The following is a 13,637-nucleotide window of genomic DNA, read 5'->3' as shown; positions in this document are numbered from 1 at the left end:
AAACATTTGGCTTTTTCTATAAAACTTGAGTTTTAAGCATTCAAAGGACAATTATCATGTACCTACAACTTGTTAGGTATTTTTTCTTAGATACTGTATAAAACATGTAGGAAATTTTAAAGGAAAAAAGAGAAAAGATTTATCCAGGCACAAAGAAAGTGCCTTAATATGAATTAAGAATATAGATTCATGGTTCTCAAGCTGCAGTATGAAACAAGGAATTCAAAATTTTTCACTTTAACAGATCTTCAAATTATATTCATGATCTGGTCCAGCACCCATATTTGGGCCACTGAAAATATGAGAGGTAATATAAGCAACACCACAAAAAATAGCATTTTCCTTAAACAATTTCACCTGTCTGTAATATAAATATAACTATTAAATTATCTTGATTTTCTCCTTTAAAAGAAATCTACTTTAGTGCAACCTGGGGCATCCCCTTATTCTGACCCACCTGCTATCTATTACAATCTCAGTATTTGTCAAAACCAAAGACAATGGCAAACTATGAACCCATGTTAGATGCCTAAAGCAAGAATTCAGCAAGTGTTATTCACTCATACATAATAGTATTATAAGTTACTTGGATACAATTAACATTAAAGCAATTTGACTTTATAAGCATCTAAGCAAGATGAAATTTTCTTTAAATATTAAAAGTCTTGCTATTATATAAGACCTTTTAAGAACTGTACAAGTGAGCACAACTTTCTCACACAATTACTTAAAAATTGTTCACAGAAAGTTGTAGAGATCTGATTTTCTAATTTTGCCCCAGCAACCTATTTATGCCACTTTTGGGGTTAATCTTATGATTTCAACTTTAAATAACACAAGATGTTGGTATCATAATATCTCACTAAAAGAGTGCTTCTCCACATATAAAATGCTTATCTTATATTGTTGAATAACAATGTGAAAAGTCTGAGTCTTAATCAATATTTTCCAGATTGATTAATGGACTTTTACCCATACAATACAGCTGAGTTCAGAGTTTATAAAGCACATTCAATGAGGTAGCAGTGCATTTAATTTTCTTTGTCTTACCAAATAAATAAGTTTAATCAATAAAATGAACCTAGAGGCTAATGAGAAATTCTTATAATGAGACTGCATTATCTGATTCAGTGAAAAAGATACATGATATCTTAACCGTCAAAAAGGAGACTATTATACTTTTCCTGAACTATCTTGTTTATCTCTTATCCATATATTTTCTTCTCTATGAATAATAATCTTAATTCATAATACTCAGTTTTAAACTCACCAATGGCACCAGTAAGTTTAAACAGGAAAAAAATGAAGGACTTTTCTATATATGGATGGACATGGAAACTACTAGGCTGAATGAAATGAGTCATTAGAAAAGAGATAGACACAGAATAGTCTACTCATCTGTGGAATTTAAAAAAATAAATAATAGTATGTTAATAATACTCAGAGACAATGGAGATGAGGGTATGGAAGGAACAGCCACCATATAATGCTTACCACAAAGATGGTGAGTGCAGTTAGAGAAATAACTACACTAAAACTATTATGACAATGATAGTGTGTGAGAAAATGCCTGTCTTGAATACAGGTAGGCAGTGGGGGAGGAGGAAAATGGGGGGCATTAGTGGTGGGAAGGTTGCACTGGTGAATGGGTGGGGTGTTCTTTTTTATGACTGAAACCCAACTACAAACATGTTTGTAATCATGGTGTTTAAATAAAGATATTATTAAGCTTCTAAAACGAAAAATACTCAACTAGTTGTCATAAGTCAAAAAGCAAATGGAGCGAGCCAGAGCAATAGCCCATATAGGGCATTTGCCTTGCACAAAGTGGTCTCAGGTCAGACCCAGGTTTGATCCTCAGCATCTCATATGGTCCCCCAAGCCTGCCAGGAGTGATTTCTGAGCGCAGAGCCAGAAGTAATCTCTGAGCCCAAGCCCCACCCCCAGTAGGATATTAAAAACAAGTAGAAAAATTATTAGAAATATTTAAAGTTGGGGCCGGGCGGTGGCGCTAAAGGTAAGGTGCCTGCCTTGCCTGTGCTAACCTTGGACGGACCGCGGTTCGATCCCCCGGTGTCCCATATGGTCCCCCAAGCCAGGAGCAACTTCTGAGCACATAGCCAGGAGTAACCCCTGAGCGTTACTGGGTGTGGCCCAAAAACCAAAAAAAAAAAAAAAAAAAAAGAAATATTTAAAGTTTTCTCCTCTTATAAACATTTAAACTTTATAGACATGAGAAAGAAATTTAGAATTTCCTCTTCCTATAGTTGAAAGAGTATGATATCTCTTTTTAAAATAATAATTCAGCATAAGATCTCAAATGAAAGCAAGAATTATTTTATTTTAAAGTAACTTTAACATTTTTATAAGCTTCTTAGAGTGACACAGTGAAACAGAAAGAAAGAAGACTGCTATCTTACAAAGATGCTCTGATTTTGTTTTGGTTTTTGCTTTGGGAGCTGCACTCAGTAGTACTCATGGCTTACTCTGTGTTCTGTGTTCAGAGATCATTTTTTGTAAGCTTGGCAGATCATGACAAGTTGGGAATGAACCCCAGTCAGCCACATGCAAGGCAGTTTCCCTACTCTTTCCTTGTACTATCTCTAGTATCCTGTTGTAATTATTTTTATTTACTGAGTATTATGCATATTTTCTAAAAGAACTCAACTGTTGACCACGTGAAACATGTATGGAACATAATAATTAAAATTATCTTAAAGGAGAATTTAATTAGTAATTAGAAGTATATATTTCCCTTAAAACCAGAGAAGAGTTTAAATAACTTGCACAAGGTAGTTTCTATTCATTTATTTTTATTTATATGACCTACAATGAAGTTGAGAACAACCATAAAAGCAATTATATAATTTGCATTTGTGTACAATGAAATGTCAATAATTTAGAATCAACTAATTAGGTACCTATAAATTAACCATGTTGGTACTAAAGGTTGCACCATCTCCATAAAATAATTAACTAAACAAAGTGATAGTGCAAACATAACTATAAAATACTTTTCCAAAGACTTTGTTATTTTTTAAAAAATTATATACATACATGCAAAATAGGCCTCATTTATTTTTTCAACTAAGAAGGAATTTTCACCACAATTGATGAGTTTGTTTGCCTGTTTCTTTAAATCTCTTCACATTTTAAGTGGTTTAGGACTAACAGAATAAACCACATACACTTTGACATTCCTATTCAATAGCAGAAGAACTCCAGTTCCTTCTCTCTTGGGAATCAGGTGGAAATTCTAAATACAGAATCTTCTAAAATTAGACCATGGAAGAAGTAAGAACCACACTTCAAAGCAGTCTGCCTTGCTGGAATGCCTACCCTACAGTGTCTACAAACCCATAAACTCTGACCACAAACTTGAGGTTCCCAAGGTAGAATGCTTAGAGTTAGTGGTCTGTTAGTGGTTAGTTATTACAGTGGGGGTAATAGTGTATCCCTAAAATGTACATAGATTACACTCTAATAAACCAAGGGTACATCAATGCAAAACGTTATTCAAAACAAAAAGAAAGAAGAATTTGTTTTTATCACCTTCCTGGTCATTCTAATCCAAAGCCACACACTAAAGCAGAAGATCCTAAAGGAGATGAAAAATGTCAGTTATTTTGCAATTAAAAATGTCTTTATATAGGGAAAAGTTTAGGATGCAGATGTCTAAAACATTCAAAAGGGACAAGGAAAGCACGCATTTGATACTATGAATATGCACCATATATTTAAAAATTAGAGTACTGTAGCAAAGAGAAGACAAACAATTTGGTAGTGTTACTGTCATGATATATCATCAATATTTTGTGGGGTAGCCTTAATTGAAAATATATTGTCAGTAATCCCAATGCACATTGCTCACTCTCTAATTTGTCTTCTAGCATTGGGTTTGGAAAGAAAAAGTGGCACTTGGAGCACTTTGGAGACAAAATAAAATTGCAACATTAGAAAAAGTGATGATATAATGTAAAAAATAGGAAGATAATGCCAATCCCTATTCAACTAACATGTTCATACATCTCTATTAATATATAAACTAAATGTATAGATATGTTTACCCAAAACTCAATATGGGTACATAACTAAATCCAAGTTGTCTTAACAGAAGAAATTGCAAACAGTTTCATGCATCAATCAGGTATAATCAGAAAAGATGAGAGTTGGTTGAAGTTCAGATCAGTAAAAGAACATGATTTGTCCAGAAAGTTACATTGAAGGAAAGTGGAATAAATATCTTTAAAGTGGTAACAGAGAGGACAAGAAGTTGCCTGAAACTTTCCATATACAATCACTACTTCATTCTCTTCACACTTTGACAATATCAGTATGCGCTTAAATAATTTCTCTCAATTGCAGGTTCCTGAATCCAGCCTGCTCTCTACAACACATATAAAGATGCATAGAAAGACATTTGCTTAGAAACACTTGATCAGGATATCATTCCAAGGTAATAAGATTTTATGTGAATTTTTCCTTTTTCAATGCGAGATACAAAGTTAAGAGACAAAAGAATGAACTAAAAAATTCTCAGAGATAAATCATATACTTGTTTCTGAACTCTTCAGAGAACTGTTAAAATAGGAAAATATAATTAACTTTACAATGTCTATGATTTAAAAATAAAATATATGTTGTGGTTAAAACAGCAAAATGTCTTAGAGCTAGTTCTGAAAGTAATTATTTCATGCTCCTCATAAAGCAATATTAATTATCATGAACAAAATATTTAAAACAAACCTCCAGTGGACATATGTTTCATAAGATAAATTTTCTGTATCCATCAACTCTGAAAAATCTTACATCTCTAGCATTTATAAAGAATTCCATAGGAAGACTGAGCATAAAACTTCTTCCTCCTGAATGAATGAATTTGAGATGGCTATAACAGAGATTATTTTCTTGGAGTTCATACATAGTCAATCACCCTGTGCTTAGAAAAATTATATACAGAAATTTGAGTAAAACATTGTTTGTGCTTTGTGGAAATGAATCTTATCTGGATTTAACAAATTCTCAGAGGAGTTTGTTACTAAAAAGAATAAGATTTGGACCCACTCTGTTTTCCCAAGTTTCTTATCTGTAAAGTAAGATTTTATAGTTGTTCATGCAAATAGCCCAACTTCCCAGCATAGATGATGAATGATGGGAGTTCTCAAAAAATCTATACTTGGCAAGTAGAAGTTGGGCAACAGAAAATTTGTGTTTACAATAACTGACAGGACTTAAAATTATGCCTTTTCAGTGTCTTGTTAAGTCATCCTGACAAGGTAGTGTCTCTGAAGAGAAGGTGGGTGAAAACTTTCCCAAAAGCCAAGGCCTAACATTAACAAAAAGTAATGTATAAAACTCTCTCTGACTTTGATAAATGAAGAAGTTCAAGTCTCAAACTCCTTACCACAGATCAGATTACAAATTAATATTGTTTTAGTAGCTTTTATATGGCTTGCCAACAGAAGTATGCCATCCTATCAAATTATGTATCTGCATTCAATGGCTGTGGTTGGCAATATTGATACTATTTTCCTCTTAAATAGACTGATCACTCATATATCTGTCATCTTGCATCTGCCACTGAAGAGAGAGATGAAAAATTGACTCCATATTTTTTGGCTCAGCAGTTATTTATTTGTCCATTGCCACTTATTTATCTCCACTGGTTTTCATATAGTAGAGAGTCAAGCCATCAGGTTGTAAAACAAATTAATGGAAACAAGCTCTGAATTACTAAACCAGTGGTCTGACTTGCTGATTAGATTATCATGGGAATGGTGAGCTGTAAAAAATATTATCAAAATAAATCCAGATTTTCATTTTATTATAGGAAAGGGATTTAACTAGTTTTCTAACTCAGGCTTCTTTTTTGTTGTTAGGCGTGAGGATAAGATGCTAAATATTTTTCATTTTTTGGTTATTCTTATATCTTATGTCATAACTTAAAAATATTTCATTTCTGGTGTTCTTAGAAAGAAGGCAAAACACTAAAATTGCCTTGTAAATGTCTGGTCTGTGGAGCAATTAGTGAGGAAGAAGGAATTTTGATAACTCCTCTGAAAACAAAGAACAGATATAGACACCAACTCAGAGACAGCAAGAAGAAAAGAGAAAGAAGAAAACATTATTTAAAAATAATCTGTACTGAGGCCAAAGAGATAGCACAGCAAGTAATATCTTTGTTTTGCAAGTGCTAATTCAGGTTTGATCCCTGGCATCCCATATGGTTATCCCAACTTATCAGTAGTAATCCTAGAGTCCTGAGCACCACTTGATACAAACTCAAACCAAACCAACCAAATAAGAACAATAAAATAACTTATGTCTGTCAAAATTAAGACCTCCCCCACATTGATGACTGGGGAAATTTTTCATATAATTCTGGAATTAAAAAATAATTTTAAGAGGGGCCAGCGTGGTGGTGCAAGCTGTAAGGTGTCTGCCTTGTGCACACTAGACTAGGAAGGATTGAGGTTCAATCCCCTGGTGCCCTATATGGTCCCCCAAGCCACAACAATTTTTGAGCACATAGCCAAGAGTAACCCTTGAGTGTAGCTCAAAAACCAAAATAATAATAATAATAATAATAATTTTAAGAGTTTAGAAAGTATATTTGGTAGAGTACTTTCATTGCAGGTAGTCAACCATGGTTCAATTTCCAGCACCCCATTTGGCCCCTCTTCATAGCTGTAACAGGAGTGATCCCTGCGTAAAAGCCACAAATAAACTCTGAGCATGGCTAAGTGTTGCTCAAAACAAACAAACAAAAACAGAATTTGAAGACTATCCTTGAAATATGGGTTCTTATCTTCTGTTGTTATTTTTTTCTTCTTCAGCCATCTCACAAAAATACTGGGAATTCAAGCTTCTTTTCTTTGCATTAGAAAGACAATATTAAAGGAAAATTATTCTGAAGTCTTTACAAGATAGAAATGTCTGTTACTCAAATTATTTTAAACATGTCTACTTTAAAAACCTGATATTTTAGGCTTTATTTTGCTGTCTCCTTTTGAATGCACCAATGAGACAGAACATGAACCCTCTAAATATCACTTCAACATAAAGTACTCAGTTACATAGATTCCTTTCAAAAAGCTTTGTGATCTTTTGGACAGACCAAAGGGTAACAAATCTTCTGGTTTTGTCTTATCATCAGCTGGTGGGGTAGGATAACCTGCTCTCAGGATTATCAGGAGGCTACAATCTTAGTAGTATGGATAAAATACCATTAAACTAAAGGCTACCTTGGGGTCATTCTAATAAACTTCAAAACAAGCCTTTTTCATAAAAAGAACTACTTGATGTCAAGTAACTTAACTGCCTGCCAGGGGAGAAAAAAGTACATTAATTAAAGAAATAAAAATGTACCCAGGGGCTGGCGAGGAGGCACTAGAGGTAAGGTGTCTGCCTTGCAAGCACTAGCCAAGGAAGGACTGGGGTTTGATTCCTCGGCGTCCCATATGGTCCCCCCAAGCCAGGGGCAATTTCTGAGTGCTTAGTGCTTAGCTCAGCATATCCCCTGAGCATCAAACAAGTGTGGCCTGAAAAACAAAATCAAAAAATGTACCCACAATGAAAAATTTTACATTGATTGGCATCCAATTAGATATTATGAGGCAAGATAAAAAATAGAGCAATAAGCTTAAAATAAACTAATTAAAATTACCATAAATAATAGACATAATGGAATTCATAAATAAGGTTTTTAAAAATATGTGCTACAAGTAGATAGGATATGGAATCACCCAAGTATCCAACAACAAATTGAATAAATATCCAACAACAAGTTGAACAAAGTGAATAAAAGTGAATAATGAAAATGCTACATATCATGATAGAATGTTATGCAGTTGTAAGGAATGATGAAATCAGCCATTGTGCTGCAACTTGGATGTAAATGAATGGTCCTTATGTTAACTAAAGTAATCTAGAAGAAGAAAGACAAATTCTAGATGATCTCAATAATCCATGCTTAATATAGAACAGTAGAAGGAAATGCAGGTTATAAAAGAGGAGACATATAGATATCTTGAAATTTATATTAGAGAAATGAGGGCAGGGAAGAAAAAATTTCTAGATGGATGAAAGACAACAAAGGTAGAGGCCATGGACATTATTAGTAGTGCCGAGGTGTGGTATAAGTGGTATACCTAAACCACAGAACCAGTAACACTGTATGCATTAGATCTATACTAAAATAACAGTAACCAAACTTAAAAATGTGCTTGTCAAGTAGGCAAATGGGTGGGGAGGGGGGTTATAGAAGGAAACCTGTGTTGGTAGAGGGAACTTAACACTGGTGTTGGGTTTGGTATTGAAGCATTATATACCTGAAACTACTATGATAACTTTGTAAAAACATTAATTAATTAATTAATTAATTAATTAAAAGCTTGCAAGAGATTCATTGTATAAGTTTAATAAGGTAAAGGAAACAAGTATATTATGAGAAATTTAATGTAAAATATAAAATTAAGTAGAAATTTATAGGTAAAAAATATAATATGAGAAGTAATTGACAATAGATATTGCAGAAGCAAATATCAGTAAACTTGAAAAAAGAAGAAAAAGAAATTTCCCACAGTAAAAGAGCACTTAAAAACTGGTAAAGATATTAATAGCCTAATGAATAATGACAGGAGAAAAATATCAAGAAATACACTAAGATGTGCTTAACTGAAGTTTTTTAAGAAGTAGGGAGAAATTAAAAAACGGTTTTCATAGAAAAGCAATGTCTGACCGATTTCTAAAATTTATGAAAACCACATGCCATGCTGAATTTATTTCCCATGGGTCTCTTACATCCTGAACACCTTACAAGAAAGGATTAAGTATTTTTTTGTTATGAACTAACTTTTGAGCGATATTTTCTGAGCAATAAAGCCTAGAAAGATACGGTGTCTCCTTCTGGAGTGAAGTTTGTTTACTGTCTTACAAGACGGAGACAGTAGCACCCCAGAGGAAAGGGAAAGCAGCCTTCTGCTCAAAGATACACATTATAAAAGATTCAAGGTTCCCTAAGCTTAGGATACTTGTAGTACCACTGTTCACTTGACTGTCCGATGTTATTTGGACCTTTTCATATAACCTGTGGGATTTGGGACTGAGGGAAATATTCATACTCTAGCTATTACTATTGTCATAAGTAATACAATTTTGGCAAATTAACGTGTTAGCTTGCAAGTAGAACAAAAATCCTTTCCCCTTAAGTCCATGGATCCAAGCAGTATAATGCATACTAGAAATAAAAACCATAGAACCATACCCAGTAAATTCACAATCAAATTGTTGAAAATCAGAAATGAAGAGAAAACTTCTGGAAGACTATGAAAGTCATAGGACTATCAAATGTTTTAAAGGACTTAAAAATATTTTTTTACAGAGACCTATACTCAGGATGATTATCCTAAAATATAAAACCAAAAATGACTGATTAAAAAAATAACAACATTTGATATTCATTACTGACAGACTTACACTCATTATAAGAAATATGAATAAGATTCTAGAGTTGGAATAGAATGTTCTTTAGAAATTTACAGCAACCAAACTTAAAATATAAGCCTGTTTGACAGGTAAAGTGGATGTGGGAAGGAAACATTGATACTGGTGGTCAGGTCAAATTAGTTCTAGAATATCATATGCCTGAAACTCAACTACAAGTGATTTTTATAAATGAACACATTACATTAATAAAAAATAAATGCTATTATTTTATATATACAAACCCCCCAAAAATACACATGATAGTAAAGGGTACAAGGGCTGGAGCAATAGTACATCTGGTAGGGCATTTGCCTTTCACATGGTTGACCTGGGTTTGATCCCTGGCATCCCATATGGTACCCTAAGTCTGCCAGGAGTGATTTCTGAGCAATGAGTAACCTCTGAACATCTCCAGGTGTGAACCTTAAAATAACACACAAAAATAGCAAAGAGTACATCTGTATCCGATTTCCTTTCCCAGAAGCAACCAATATAATGTCTATGTATTTTCTCCTTTCATAAGGAATCAATAATATAATTAAAAAAATTAAAAAATAAATTTATACCTACAATAGGGAACAAATAGGAACTTGAGATTTAGTACAAGACTTAAGTTGCTTGTCTTTTCACATAGCCAGCACTGCATATGGTCACCTGAGCACCAACCACTGCCAGGAGCAATCCTGGAGCACATGTCCAAGAATAAGACCTGACCATATTTAAGCTTGACACAAAAACAAAGAATTGCATTAAATATGATTAATAACCTTTATGTATTGTGAAGCTTATAACATTTATGGAAACAAAATATCTGATTGACAACTGCTGAGAGGAGGTAAATGGAATTATGTTATGAAATATTTTTATATTGAGGGGCATAAGAACACTTAAAGATTGGAAATGCTACTCTACCAACAGGGACACTGGAACATTTTAGAGTAGCAATAGCATCTCTGGTACAATTATAAATTGGTACCTCCAGTCTCCTGAGCACTATTTGGGAGCTCTCCACCCCAAATAATAAATTAGTATATAAGGCACATTATAGTAATCTTGACATTAAATCTAAATGTTCAAAACACTAATTAAAAGAATTGGTTGCTGAATAATAGAAAAAGCCAACTATAAGCTATTGTAAGACATTTATAAGATTTTCTTAAATATAAGTATAGATCTATTATGGCAAACATTCTTTAGTTGCATAATAGAAAAATACTGGTATGATTACACGTTGACATGAGGACTCTTAATTACTGGAACACTAGCACCCCAAGGGAATGGCCAGGGTTGGGATGGAGGATCCTCTTATCTAGCACCTCTCCCAGAGGAAGGCGATCTTCAGAGATTTTTACCTTAGTTTTCTCTTATAGTCACATATAACTTTTAGAAATGTAAGAACCCCCTTTAGGCTTGATCAGCACTAGATAGGAATTTTTCTATCATCTGCCTTTTCTCCAATGTTGATTGTTCCTGAAAAATAAATACTGTACGTGGAGGACAGTCAGAGTCAGCAGTAAATGAGGCTGGGAGCCCCCTGATCCCATGCTTTTTTCTTATATCTATCTTGTTTTCTTAATCCTTGTGGTGCCCTGCTTCAGGCCTATTCACCCAGGCCTGGTTTAGAAGTTACACAAAACTGGGCAAAATAGATTCAGTACAAACAAAATGTTCAGGGATACAGATATTTATGAAGAGAAAAAAAAAGGATTATGATCAAATCCCAGAATGATCAAATCCTTAAATGTCATGGTATTTGTATATAATCTATATACAACCTCTCATACTTTGTCATTTTTAGGTTTACTTATAAGTTAGCATACTTTAAATGTTGTGCAAATAATTGTTTTGCCATATTGTTTAGGGAATAATGACAAAAAATCCTGCATTATTTAGATGTAATCAATGAGGTCTAATACATAGCTCATATTTTTTGTTTTACAATTGATTGAATCTGAAAAAATTAGAACCTGGGGCTAAGAAAAGTCTACTCTATATTATTAATAGAAAAAAATACAAATCTAAAAATAGAGTTGGAAACTTTCACACTGGCCTATCAGTAATCAATAGTATATGTAGACACAAAGTCAATAAAATTTATAACATTTAAATAACATGATCAATCAACCTGACTTAATTTAAAATTATGGAAACTTCATCCAATAGCAATATAATACAATTTGTCAAGAAGTAATGGAAAATTTATCAATATAAATCATATTCTCTCCCATAAAGTCAACACCAATAAGTTTTAAAATATTATTAAATTCATATCTCAGCAAAAAGGAGTAAAGCTAGAAATCAATCTGAGGTCAATATTGGGACTATCACCAAATATTTGAAATTAAGTAATATAAGAATAATTAAATCTAAGTGTCAATAAAAAGTCAAACAAACTCAGAATATGCAAGAAATTTAATAAGAAAACAATATATTTACTATTTATAGCAATGCTTATTTATATCAGGAAAAGGAAAATCCTCAAACACCATTTTAATTTGCAGTGTAAGAAACTATAAAAAAAAGGATGCTATCAAACAAAAATAGAGATCAAGAAGAAAAGATTAAACAGAAGTAATTAATAAAATACAAATAGGAGAAAATAGAGAAAATAAAATAGTCTGTTGATGGCCTTTTCACTTGTTAAACCTTTAGCTCAATGAATGAAGAGAGAAAAAAATATATGATTTATCAAGTACACAAAATCTAATATTCTTTTTTATTAATATAATGAATTGAATTACACTAATTATAACAAAAATCAGTAGAAACCAAATATAAGTATCTCTAAACTCTAACAATGAGTTTCCAAATATTAAACATCCTTTACATCCCTAGAATAAACCTCATAATAGTTATGCTACTTTTTCCTTTTTATGAATTTCTAGAATTTGTTTGCTAATTTTATAATATTAACAATAATTAGTATCAGTATTCACAGGACATGTTGATCTTTGAATCTCCTTTTTTGTAATAATGTTCTCTGGTTTTGATATCAGAAAAATAATGGTCCTGTAAAAAAAGATGGAACTGTTTTTGCTTCTTTTTCTTTGTTGTTGGACAACTTTTTAATAGAGTAAATATTTTTATTTCCTCAGAAATTTGGCAAAATTTACCAATGACACCTACACCAATAGATTACTTTGTAGGAAATATTAATCAAATATATTTTAATTAAAATATAATTTAAAAATTTTTATGTCTTTCTATGTCATTATGAGTTATGGTTTTTTAAACAATTTGTCCTATTTCAGTTTTTAAATTTATAATTATAGATTTTTTCATAACCCCTTGAGTGTCTTTAGGAAGTGATTTTTTTTCTATACTTTTAAAGAGAAAACATGTATTAATAATCTATTCCTGAAAAAAATTTCTTAAAACTAAAAGATTATGTTTAACTTATGTGAAGAACTTGCTGGTAACATTAGACTTGATTAATTGACTCTGAATACATTTGTCCAAAGTTCAGAAAACAGAGCAAGGCACTTGATCTCATCATTTTTACTCAACAATGCACTGGACATTGCAGATAATGCAACCAGAAAATAAAAAACTCAACTTAAAAATAAATAGATATATAAATAAATATAAGTAATGACTAGACTTGAGACATAGCTCAAGGGGTCTGTGTATATGCTTTATATGCCAGAGACACAGGTTATATCCTGCGAACCATATTGTCCCCAGAAGTCCCCTCCAAGTAGAGAATCAATAGTAGCCCTTGAACATCAGCAAATATGACCAAAAAATATCAATAGCAATAGGATACACAGACTGGTAGAAAGGAAGATATAAAGCTGTCTTTATGCACAAATAAATCATCTGTGTAGGGCACTTTAAGGAATTTCTAAAATAAACATGTTGATAGAATAAATCGTTTTGCAAGTTCACAGATATAAGAGCAGCCAACAAAAATCAGTAGTAATCAAATATAGGTATTTCTAAATTCTAGCAATATAAACTTAGTGATTGAGATTATATAAACTACAGAACTTATAGAAAAATACACAAAAATATTTTCATGCAGGTACAAAACAATTCCTCAGATGACACAAAATTATGAACTATAAGAAAAAATTTAATAAAGTTTGTCAAACTTAAAGAGGACTGCCTTCTCAGACACTATTTAAAAATGGAATGGAAGAGCACATTAG

This window comes from Suncus etruscus, chromosome 2, assembly GCF_024139225.1.
Source record: "Suncus etruscus isolate mSunEtr1 chromosome 2, mSunEtr1.pri.cur, whole genome shotgun sequence".
NCBI lineage: Eukaryota > Metazoa > Chordata > Mammalia > Eulipotyphla > Soricidae > Suncus > Suncus etruscus.
This window is presented reverse-complemented; position numbering follows the sequence as displayed.